General features: G+C 43.5%; 1 long non-coding RNA gene across 2 annotated transcripts; it reads right to left on the reverse strand.

Moving 5' to 3' along the window:
* Positions 1-2,353: 2,353 nt before the first annotated feature.
* On the reverse strand, positions 2,354-7,735 carry LOC146379851 (uncharacterized). Of its 2 annotated transcripts, none has more exons than XR_014801243.1 (3): positions 7,043-7,735; positions 5,506-5,722; positions 2,354-5,398 (listed from the first exon to the last, which is right to left on the reverse strand). It is a non-coding gene; the product is annotated as an uncharacterized LOC146379851 (long non-coding RNA). The 2 variants fall into 2 exon arrangements; XR_014801242.1 differs by having other exon boundaries at positions 5,511-5,722; positions 7,043-7,734.
* Between the last annotated feature and the right edge of the window lie 5,061 nt (positions 7,736-12,796).

Here is a 12,796-nt window from a genome sequence, read left to right on the forward strand (position 1 = left end):
TGTAAACTCCTTCCTAATAATACACTGCAACATACAAAAAGAGCCATGTTTGAACTTCCAGTCCACACTTTTTTTTTCAGTACAGTGTGAAGACTCGACTGGATTTCTTTTTACCTTTTACACTAAATGTCCTATTTGAAAACTGATTCAATGAAAGGATCGACGCCTGCAGATGTAAAAAGAAAACAGCAGATATTGTTAAATAGATTTTGTCTTTTGGAATCACTGCTGTCCAATAAAAACAGTGAAATTTTCCTTGGCTACACTGAGTGTTTTTGGTCTAGTGGGGTTATTTCTGTGATTCCAATTACTGTGGTTTTAACAGGATTACAAGAGATAAAAGGCACTAAGATGCTTGGGGTATTTGCAGGCTAAATTAAATAGGATGTAATATGGTAATCTGTTGCTTAGTGATAAGAGGATGCAAATAACCACTGACAGTAGATCAGTAATCTGGTGTGAATAACAATGGCGTCAGGTTCTCTAATTTTTTAGTAGTTGTGGGTTAGAGAGGTCTCACGCTAAAATACGATGTAGTTCTATTATTTGGATGATGAGAGTAATGAGTCACTTTATACTGATTCACCTCAATGGACTTTGTAGGCTCAATATTTTCATTATATTATATTTTTTTCTGCTTATCCAATTCATTCATGTTCACAGGGGCCTGAAGACGATCCCAGCTGTCACAGGGGGATAGTCTGGCTTCACCAACCATTCGAGCGTGCATTCACACCTACAGCCAATTTATAATCACCAATTAACCCAACATGCAAAAAAACCCAATCATAACCATCAATAACAAATTGTAAAGTGAGTGTGTTGTTATCATGTTATTTGGTGTTTTACCCTAAACAAATAATGTCACCCCGATTCATAATAATTATTAGCAGATTTTATTTATTAGTAGATATGACTTAATTTTATTTATGTCACTATTTTGGTGGTTTAAAAAAAAAGAATAAATGTAATATTTATTATAGTCGATAAGAGACGATTACATTATATTTCTATTTTTATATTCACTATATCTACTTACATTTTTATATGTGTTTTTCAGTGATGACCAGTTGTTGTTCTGTAACAAAGTTGCATTGCTGAGCGCGTTCCGAATAATTCAAGGTGCGAAGCAAAGGTGAGACTGGTGAAAACGAACCACAAACACGTAGACGCTTGTTAAAGGCGCTGTGAATGCATTACAGCATCATCGTTCAACATGCAGGGTGATCAAAGCCACAGTCCTCCGTTGCGTTTCGGCGGCTCGGCCTATCCAAATAAAAACAATATCCCTCATCATCCCGTCTGCCTCTGCAACAGGTATTAGAAGGATTTGTTTCAGTTTTATAAAAGCACCACATGGATCTGTTCCTCCGCTGTGATCATATTTATTTACCATTCATAAAGTTTTTAAACTTCAGTGGCATCTATTAAAAATATTTAATTGTCTTTTAACAATAAATAACGATTAATTAACTGCAGTTAAATGTTCCCTGAATTTAATCTGTGGGTTTTTTTCTTTGTGAAGCTTATTAAAATGAAAAGTGCTTGAAAGCCCCGTTTTGTCCTCAAGGCTGTCCGAACAGTTTTAATATATTATGAAAAAGAAGATCTTTTTTATTGTTATTTAAAATTTCCGGTCTTTAGTAGAATACCAAAAGTATAATGCGTGCTGGTGCTGAACCCGTGGCATTTCTGCAGCACTAAGTAGAGCCTGCAGGTTTTTCCCTCAGATGCACGACTGAAGCAAACCCAGGGCACCAAATCCTTTGGTGGATCTTGTAAGGTCACAACACATTTTTCAGGAGTGTATTGATATTTCTTTTCTTGCTTTTCTTTGTTTTTTTGAACTGATGAAAATTCTATTAGTTAATGGCTCTTTTTGAAAAAGAGGAAACGATTTTAAAATCTGCTCGTCAGTCACATTTTTTAGCCGTTACTGCTTGTGTGTGTGTGTAGTTTGAAGAAACCTGGCAATTTAGTAAAAAATATCTACTATTTACAAATGAAAGTTTCACAGCTCGGTCTGCCTTTTTTAAATACACTGGATATTTCCGCTTCTTTGGACTTAACTGCCAAAGAGCAGAACATTGGAGATCGTTTTGTTTTTACTCTCTGAGGTGAAAAGGCCAACAGAGTGTGGGGACAAAAAGTGTTCCAGTTATGTTAAACCCGAATATTTAACACTAATGCAGTTCTCACCTCGTGTATTTTTTATTTTGTGTTATGATATGAAACAGGCCTCAAGCACACAGTAAAGGCCTCTTTCCACATCAATGTGTGTGTGTGTGTGTGTGTGTGTGTGTGTGTGTGTGTATACACAAGTTGTTAATTAATGCTTCGTTTCACACTTCAATTTGAAGAGAGGGATTTATTTGTATTTACAGCCACAATTTATTGACAGAAATAAGGCACACTTACAGGACAACCTCACATGTGTTGAAAAGAGTGGTTAGCCTAAAGGGATCACCGCAGTCATCAGCAGCTGCAGCAGCATGTCGTCAGCACACAACAGCATTAGTGCACGAGCACAGGAGCACACATGCACTTTAGATAGGCGTCACTCTCAGCACACAATGCCTCATTCATCCACACCTCAAAGAAATTGAGCGTTGCATTTGACAGGACATGTCAACAGTGGATTTTACAGCAGAGCAGCTCTTTTGAAACAGTCCAAAGACAGGCTGGCACACACAGTGACTAACACAACACTTTATACCACATCACGGTGTGCTCATCACACACCACTGAAGAGCCCAAAATCAGTCAGGAAATGCGACAGTTGACTGCCTCGATGCATGTGTTTGCTTTTTAATGCAAACAAAGGAATCATCGCAGGCTAACGGTGTAGCAGTGGAGCTAGATGTAAGGTGTTTACACAATGCAACATGAGATGACAGCAGCGGTGGCAGCCAGCTGAAGCCCCGCAGCAGCAACAAACACAGTTGCAGGTAGCAAACAGCGAGAGGACCGCGTCCACGCTACGGCACAGTGGACATGCAGAGCAGGGGAGGAGGCTCCTTTTTGGATTTGTCATTACCCCACAAATGCTCCGGTTTACATCCTCCTACACACGTTTAAGCATGTTGCTCTGTTTGTTTCCACGAGCAAAGGAGCAGTAATTATCAGCTAAGCCAAGTGTTAAGCATTAATTGCATTATTGGAATAATCTGCAGTGGTAATGACTGGGATGATTTGTATAATTACAGTCACAAGCATGTCTAAGTGACTCTAACTTTTATATTCGACGTGGCAGCAAAGCCGGCACAGAAACTGCTTCTTAAAGGCTTGGAAAAGCCCGGCGATATGGAAATCTGCGGCACACAATCACGGGAGGCGATGCATGTGAGGACGTGGCTGTATGACTTGAGCTGATCCTATTAAGTGTTTAAATGGATTTTACACGGCTGTTAAGGTTCAGAATGTGCCATCAGACATGGAGATGGAATCCATATTCATGATGTATTGGCCCGGCTGGCAACGCAGAAAAAGCTGGTTATAGACCATTTGAGCCAGGGGTAATTGTTTATCTAGACGCCGCTTTCCTCAATGCATAAATTGAGCTGTCGACTGCTCGTGGTGGACATTTTGTTTTCTCAGCTATGAGTGTGTGCGTGCATGAGTGTGAGTGTGTGTGAGGCTCAGCGGCAGCAGCAGCGTTACATGTGGCGTAAACCTCACTGCGATAAATGCCATTTGAGCAGCCATTTGCATAAAAAAGGGGGAACACAAGAGGCAGCTCAGCACAGCTCAGTCACAGAATAAATGCACTACACGGAGCTGAAGAAAAGGAGGTTCCACTCTGTAACCGCAGCCGGCGGATGTACACTGGCCCCTCAGTAAATATTACAGGCCCACGCTGATGTCACACTCTAATGAAGCCAAACTTAATCACACAGCTTTTATGGTAGTTTTTGTTTAGCTGTGCCGGAGCACAGAGCGCTGTGCCTGCAGCGTGTGCACACGAGGACTGACGCTCAAACAAGAGAAGCAGTCTGAAGCCATCACCACACACTCTCAGTATGTTCATGGTGTTGTTGGCATCTTCGGTGTTAGACAGAATTGAGCCTTGGTCTTCATCCTGCTCTTCGATGAGTGCATTCACGAGCTGGGCCCACATCCTTATTTTAGGTTTGACAGCGTTTTTAGTAGATAAAGGATTAAATGTGAACTGAGCTGTGGTTTGGGGAAGGCATTGGAGGGATCCCCGTTTACTAATGAGAAGAGAAGACGTGAAAGAACTGAAAAAGGGGAGGGAGGCTGGGGCAAGAAAACAAGAACGTAGAGCTAGGGGCGTGTTTGGAGGCGTGGTCAGATCATTTATCTCCAATTGTACTAATAATCTTTTTTATTAATTGACTAATTTCCAAACCTTCAAGGACCAAAAAACCCTTTCTTCTGCATACCCAGTGTGAGTGTGCGGGGCCTATCCCACCTGTCACACACAGCCCTGGAGACTAAGGTACAGCCAGTCCAGTGCAGACCAAGGAAATGAAAGATGTAAAGATATTACACCTGATGAGCCGTGCTTTAGTTTCTATGTTTAAATCTAGCGCCTTATCTTTGCTTATTTCATGTTGTCGGCACACAGAGTGCCAGGCGGGAGTATTAACGCAGATCCAGTGCTCAGCACAGAAACCTGTTGCTCGCGTGAGAGAATGTGTCCTTCCTGACGGGAAGGCTTCAGACAGGCATTTGTCTGCTGCCACTGCTTGTTCCAGGCTGGGTTTGCAGGAACACATGCACACGTCTAATAATCCAGCGTTTCCCTCAAAGAACAACACACACACTGAAAGACTACATCCACACACCACGCCTCGCAGACAGAGACACACCGACAGATGTATGGTGGGACAGACACGAGGACACTGTCGACCTCACACCGTGGCTCAGCACACAGGAAGTGGGCGGGAAGGCAAGACAGCGGGATGCAGCGGAAATCAAAGAAGAGATGGGTTTTCTTTATAGGAAGGTGGAGCGTGGAGGTGTGGCTTCACCCAACCTGACAGACCTCCATGGTTGGGTGGTGTTTTGTCGGGGGGAGGTGAGGTGGGTGAGTGCGGGGGGGCTGAGGGGTATTGGGCGAAGAGAGGACTCTCCTCGACTACGCGTATTCTTAAGCAATAACAACGTGATCTGTATTATCCACCCAAGAATACCCGTCACCGAAGAGAGTCTTTCAGTAAACAGGGGAGCTAAGCCAGGAAGCACGTGAGCAGCGCCACTGCCATCGTATCATCATCACCACCACCATCACCACTATGGCCATCGCCGCTGCCATCAGCAGCCCCCCTTCAGGCTCCGGTGGCAAACAGAAACATACACATACACAGAGAGTGGCCAGTGCATTGATTGAAGACGCCTCGCTGCAGTGTGAGGCTAGGCTCCATCAATGGCTCCTCTGCAAAGGAGAAAATTGACAATGGTGGCATTTTCAATCCAAGCCAGCAAGTGGGTGTCAGAGGGAGACACAGAAAACAGAGAAAAAAAGGGTGTGAAAAAGCTCACGTTACATCGATTCAGTCTCTCACGGCTCTGTGCAACCATCTCTGCAAGCGACAGGGGGAGCGTGAGAAACGGCGACCGTCTCTCACCTGGACTACAGCCCGGCAGCACCGCCCAGATCTCCCGAAAGTCCGAAGCAATGGGGAGTTTTGGTTCCCGGTGCTCATCCAGCTCTTCCCCATGAGACCTGGGAAGGAGGGGTTGGAGGGTGACAGGGGGGCTGGGGTGCACACACAGGGGAGACGGAGGGTTAGGCAGGTCAGGCCAGGAGCTGCTGTGGTGTGACAATAGCCCTGTACACTCCATTACCATCCCCTCCCCACCCCCACGGGACAGGCAGAGAAATCAACACATGGATTATACAACGGGAGGGAGGGAGGGGGCAGCGCATGCAGGCAACTCATTTGTTTGATTTTATGAAATACTACTGTGTTTCTGCAGGTGTCTAGCTTACTGGAGCGGGCTATTTACTGGAAGAGCAAGCATTTTGTCACGTTTACAGAGTTTACTTGTTGCAACTTGTTAACTTTAAAATTGACTTTAAATCGGTTCCTAAATGTTAGTTTGGCAGATTTATTTCTTTATTTTGAAATTAAAGCAATGTATTTAAATGTCGGTGGGAGATGCATGAATAATGGATGAAAAGTTCAAGCAAATTTATTCCGTTCTATTCTAATTAAACTAGCCGGCTGAATACAAAGAGCACGCTCCAGCTAAGCTGATCCAAAATCATTCCATTGATTTTTTTTCCACAATCAGTCTGTGGCTGCTTTGGTAAAAGGTTGTCAGTCTGTGTCTCTGTCACGCTGGCACTAAATGAACTGTTTCATTGTTCCTGAGAACTGAAAAATCATATTTAACAGGAGGAACAGATGATGTGACTGGACTTGCAATCAGAAAACACAGTGACGAGGATGAAAAATCCCAACGTGCAGATGAGCTGAAGCAGAACGAAGAAACAAACTGATGATCAGAGTCAGCAGCCCCAAGCTGGCAGGAGGAAGACTGAGGAGGAACGAGACAAAGAAGGAAGAAAGCAGAGGCTAACCTAGCATCCCCTCCTCTATTCTTCACTTAAGCTCGACTCAGCCAGGCCAGCCTGCACACACACACACACTCAGAGAGGTCGGCCGGCCCAAGTATCATTGATTGTAGAGTGGAAGCTCCCTGGAGTCTCATCAGATTACTATGAGCATGATTGTGTCAGCCTTTGTTTGTGAGCGTCAGGAAGAGCAGCAGCACACATCAGGAGGATGCTGCCTCAAATAGTTGCTTTCTTTCTCTTTGCACAGGAACTGCAGGTACTCCCTCCTGTCTCCACTCAACTTTCAGGACCTTGCTTACACACACACACATTCACACATCTTGTGGTTCTTCTAAAGTGCCCACAGTCTGGTGAAGATGATGAGTGCAGACAGGAGAGCAGGCTGATGGAGGTGATGTAGAAGCCAGGTTTTTTTTCTGCGCTTCACAGGATGTGCAAATGGAGACAGCAAAGTATGGAAGTGCGAGCTCTGTGTGTGCCACTCTGGCCTCTTACCCTGCTTCCTCCTGTCACTCAGGGTGGTGCCTCTCTTCAGCTCTCCTACAATTCTCCTTGCCTCGCTGAGGGTCCGTGGCAAACTGGGAGGTGGTGATCTCCCTCCCCCTCCCAGTTCCAGGAAGAGCTCCCTGAGGAGAAGGTGGAGGCAGATCCCGGCAGGAGACGGAGCATCCAGCAGCGAGAGCGGCGGCCGCTGCGCCGCTGCTGATGGAGGCAGCGGTACGGATGCTGCGGCTGCTGCTGCCAGAGAGGGACGAGCGAAGGATGCTTCACAAAAGAGCTCCTCTTCTTCTCCTTTCCCTCCTCTACTTCTTCTTCTCCTTCCACTTTTCCTGCTGCTCTCCAGCACTGAAAGAAGCCAGTTGTTGCTCTGCCGTGGCAAATGAACAGACAGCCGGCGACAAGCTGGTGGAGCGAGTGAGAAAGCAGGCAGATGGGAGAGAGAGAGAGAGAGAGGGAAAGTGCAAGTGTGTGGTGTGATGTGGCATCTGTGAGAGAGTGATAGAGGAGAGAGGGAAAGATAAAACAGGGGGCAGGAGGATAGATGAACCAGGAAGAAGGTGGGGTAAGGTAGGATGCAGGCAGAGAGCAAGAGAGAGAGAGAGAGAGAGAGGTATTGCAGCAATGAAAACCTTGAGCCAGCAGCAGTCTGTCTAAGCCACATCCCTGCTACGAGGAGAGGTAGAGAATAATTAGATTTGAGCATTTCACACACACACACACACACACACACACACACACACACACACACACACACACACACACACACACACACACACGTCCTGGAACCTAGTACTGCTGGATTAATTGATGTACTGTGTGCTTCACGGCCCTCAGCCAACACTTCCACCAGCAGCCACTAAACTGTGGGAGAAAAAAATGAGAAATGAAGTGAGGGGTGACTGTGATGATGCTGGAGAAGAAGAGGAGGAAGAGAGGAAATGAATGGGCCCCTGGGACTGATGAAAGCATACAACGAGGATGTGAGGAATCACTGATACGCACACACACAGAGGACGACGAGGCTGCTGTGTGGACTGAAGTCTGCCAACGTTTCCTATTAGCCGCCTTTGTTAAACATGTTAAGGGGACGCTTCAGGTGGTGTGAGCCAAATGCCCGTGTTCCTACGGTGATGTGTGATGTCACAGCTAATATTTCACACACTTTCCTTCTCATTCATGCTGACTGAATGTGAACGGTGTGAAACAGCAGTGAGCACACACGGTGTGTGTTTTTCTTTATTTTCTTTATGAAAATAATAATAATCATATCCTTTTTTCACACGCTGTACAGTAGAATAGCAAATGACAAAGTTCACAGGTTAGAGTCAAATGTCCACCTCTGTAATATTCTTGATATTTATAATTGAGCGATTTTTATATATTGTTGCTATTTGTTAAATTTGTAACATATTAGTTTGGTCTGTTATTGTTACTGTCTTGGAGCATCTGTATCCCACAGGGATTAATAAAGTATTCTGATTCATGAACATTCAGAAACTGATCAGTGACCAAAGTGTGACTCGAACCCTCACATCAGACCTGCAGAATAGCTCGGAAAACAGTTCCAAAGGGACAGTATGAAAAAACAGAAGGATGAAAGCGAGGAGAAATGAAACCGAGTTCCTCGGGGCCCATTTAAGATGCTCTTAATTCCACACTGCTCTCCTAACACGCTGCAACAGGCGCTGACATTTTCAATTAGGAAGACTTAAAATCATTTGTGGGGGAGAAAACGAGCCCGTGTTTTTAAGCAGAGATAGTGGTCAGATCATATAAGGTTCCCTGTAGGTGTCCAGCTCTCTTTCACACACACACACAGGCAGGAACACAGCAGTAATGTTGTGCCATTCTTTTTCAAAGCCGTGCCAGAAATGAAATGCGGACAAACATCCAAGAAGCTTTCATGTTCTTCTTCCATTTCTGTGTTTACTGTAGCTGCACTGAAAGGCCACAAGCTGCACACCAAATCTCTCAGTGACTATTGAGAAATTAGGCAGTGCGATCCTTGCAACGTGCCTGTGTGTGATGATTCTGTTTGTTCTCTTTTGTTCTTGTTTGAGTCCTCTTTCCACATTTGAACAAAGTCGACTGTGAGTAGATTAAAAAAAAGAAGCAGCCACACAAATGCTTAATTTCAGCAGTGTCTTCATTTCAATGGAGCAGCAGAGCAATTACATTTACATTTCTGCTACTTCCTCTGACACTGGCGAATCTCAAGAGTCAATGGAAATTAAAATCTCTCAAGGATTCCACAGTGATCAGCGGCGCCTTTGAGGGCGAATGGGGGGGTAAAATAATCATACACGGTTTTATCTGCGAAAGAGATGCTTCGTTAATGTATAGCAGACAAAAGAGCCTGAGGAGCTGTGGCTGGGGGGGGGGCGCGCACCGGCTCTGTTTCGTAGTGGTTTAGTGCCCCCTAGTGGCAATGAGCCCACTTGCTGTGGCATTGTTCAGCCACAGATGGTCCTTTTACCGGGATAAGCCGAGAGACACTGAATATCAGAGATCAGGGTTATCAGTGTGTGCGGGAACAAGACTGCAGCCACAATACACACCCAGGACTGTGCAGAGTAATCTAAGCAATCCAGTCTCAGATACACACCCAGCACCAGCACAGCAACACCATTCAGCTTATTAATATTTGACCACCTGACATGGAGAATATCATTTCTCCTGCATTTCTACTGGAAAGTGCATTTAAATAATCACAACACTGCTGCTCTATGTTTGAGGCTTCAACCTAGCAGCACATGTCTTTCTGTCATACATGTAGACTTTGTGGTGAACTTAATGACTCTTTACACACACACACACACACAGTGTAGAGATCTCTGCCAATAGCTGCAAAGCTTCTTCATTAAAGCCGTGTGCTCACAGGCAGGCTGGCAGGGTTTAGAGGTCCACATGTTTTTGTTTGTTTGTTTCTATCAAAAGGTTTTTAGACGGTCCGTCATAGCTGAGGTGGACATTACTGTGGACATGGGCAGCAATGTTTTATTATTAAATGCTTATATTAAGAGCACTCTGGGACTAGACATGAGCTGTAACTGTGCTGCTCATTCTTCTTTGTTAACATAGTGCTGAGAGATTATGCATTTTTATGAACAAATGTATTTTGGCATGAACATGGTGCCACATGTGTTCTGAATAAGAATGTCTCACTATGTTTTGCTCATGTTTGTATTTTCCTTTACATAAAAAACACACTTCTTCCATAAATTAACATTTAGAAAAGTAAAAAAAAAAGGTGTTTATATTCACCTTCACTGAAGTGAATTTCCTCGAGTTCCTCACTAAACACATTGACATGTTTTGTCCGCAGCATTCATCCCAACGAATCAGGCTGGACTGAAAATCCTTTTGCTCTGATACAGAGCGAGAGGAGAGAGAGAGAGGAAGGTCTCCGCTTTTCAAAGCAGCCGGTCATACAAAAGCCACTGAATTGAGCTTGAAGCACCACAAGGCCAAATATCAGAACAGCAACATGTACAGCACAACTGTAACACAAAGACAGAAAGAGGAAAAAGAAAAAATCCATAAGCCATCAGCAGCCAATTAATCCCATAAAGCGGTTTTCAATGACAAGCTGGAGCCTCGCCTTTCCTGCCGTGCTCAACAAATCACAGGTCTGCACATGCACGTCTACTTCATTAGACAGGTGACTCGCACTACAGCAAAGTCATGCAGTGTGTTTTTGAAATCAAGGTCTTTGTGTCTGAGTTTTGGCTCGAATAGTTAGAGATTTGTATCTTGGAGCCATACATTTAAATAATGCCAGAGTGCAGATGAATTATGTCAGTCAGGTTTGGCACACTTTATTATTTATTCCCTTTTTATTATATACTTCCATTGTCTACAGAGGTAAGGATGACGGTTCTCTTTCTACTGCCTTTCTGTTTCATGTCAGTGTGGAAGTATGCAATGTGGAGTTTATGTAGTTAAAAAAACAAACAGCGAGCACATCGACGGGTCATGCCCAGCAGTTTTTGTGTTGTTGCGATGTACTGAGGATTATTCTCCTGAGGGGCCACAGGGCAAACACTTGTTTTTGGTTCTCTACAGACTCCTACTATATGTGTTAGTTACATTGTTTCCCCAGATACCCAGAAACCAAGCACAGATTCAGAGCTGAAATGACTACACTCTAAGAACATAAAGTGCTCCATTGTACCCTTAGCAGTACAGCTCGTCAGTGAGGACATTATTAAGATAATGCTGCTGTACCTTTGACAGGGGGTACTCTTGTGGTTGGTACCTTACAGAGACCAGTTCTGAATATCTGGTAATATTTTTTACATCTTTTTGTGATATTACTAAAATGGATCTTTAAAAAAACAAAAGGTGCAAAGGCGCTGTAGCCACCCCTTAAAGCCTCTGGGTATTTGAAGTTCCAGTTGCCAAGGTAACGTCCAATGGATTTACTGGCATGTCATATGTTAATCGTGGGACCTGCCCACTTTGCGTCACCAGCATTTATTTGTCCAGTAGTTATTTAAAGCCACAGAATGTCATTGACTTTCTCTAGTCTTTGATTGCTGTGAACTGCTTCCTGTGTGGACACAGCTTTGGTGCTTCATTTCTTTGGTGACACTTTGTTATAAAGTACAAAGTTATTGCTTCATTAATCTTTAGTAACAGGTAACTTGCTGCACAAAATAACAAAAATGTTTTAATTACATTTATAAATAATTAGTTGTTGTAATTTATGAATATTATTGTCATTAGTTTCTATAACAGAAAATATCAAATTACAGTATTGCATATTCTGTGCAGCATCACAGCTGATCATTTTTTGCACTGAAGGTTTCTTCACTAATCAGTTATCCCATTTAATTCCAAGGATATAAAATGCTTCTGTTGAGTCAAAGCTGCCAGCGCCGTAGAGGCACGAGGTTTCCTTCAGCGCTGTGAAACCCACAGGAGGCAGCATCCAGCAGAAGGTCTTAACTACAACTGAAAATTGCAGTTTATGAAATCAACAGGAATTTAAAAAGCGCTTAACTCTGGAAATGCGGCGTAGGTGACTGTTTCACATTCAGGCTCCAGCGTGGCCAACAGAACTGCTCGCTGTGCCACAGTTTTCTATCAAGCTGAGTTTCTTAGCTGAGAAAATCCTGCCAATTTTCAAAGTAAAAGAACCTTTGTAGATTAAGTGCTCTGTGTGAGGACATGTTATTTGAATCCTTGCAAAGGATGAAACACATTTGAACCAAACTATTCATAATCTTAAGGAGCAGTTTTGGCATCTAAACCTAACCGAAAGCAAATTTATCTAGTCATTGATGGCTTTAACTCTTTTTATTGTCTGATGTAAGACTGAGATCCTTAACTTCATAATTATGATTATGAAGTTACACTTTATAATATGGCTGCATTTGCACTGTAGTTAACTGGAACTGAAATGGATTTTATTAAAAATTACAATGTAATCATATTTATCATAACTACAAATACTTAATGATAGGTACAGTAGAATAAGGGAGCAGCAAGTCAGTGTTTTACAGGAAGCAAATAAATAATTATACTCTAAGCAAATTTAAGTAATATATGAGTAACCTTAGGCAGTGAATTTTTTTTGTAAGTATTGCATAACTTTGGGTATTTTACAGGACAGAACAGACTCGAGTGCAGACACAGCTCTTGAAAAAGTTCACAGTTTATTTACAGCTGGGAACACCACAGTGCAATATATATACAGTGAGCTGGGTGGGGGCCCAGGGCTCTGGGGAGAAGAGGGAAGGGAAT

This window comes from Perissodus microlepis, chromosome 9 (assembly GCF_051167445.1).
Source record: "Perissodus microlepis isolate ML-2025 ecotype Zambia chromosome 9, ASM5116744v1, whole genome shotgun sequence".
NCBI lineage: Eukaryota > Metazoa > Chordata > Actinopteri > Cichliformes > Cichlidae > Perissodus > Perissodus microlepis.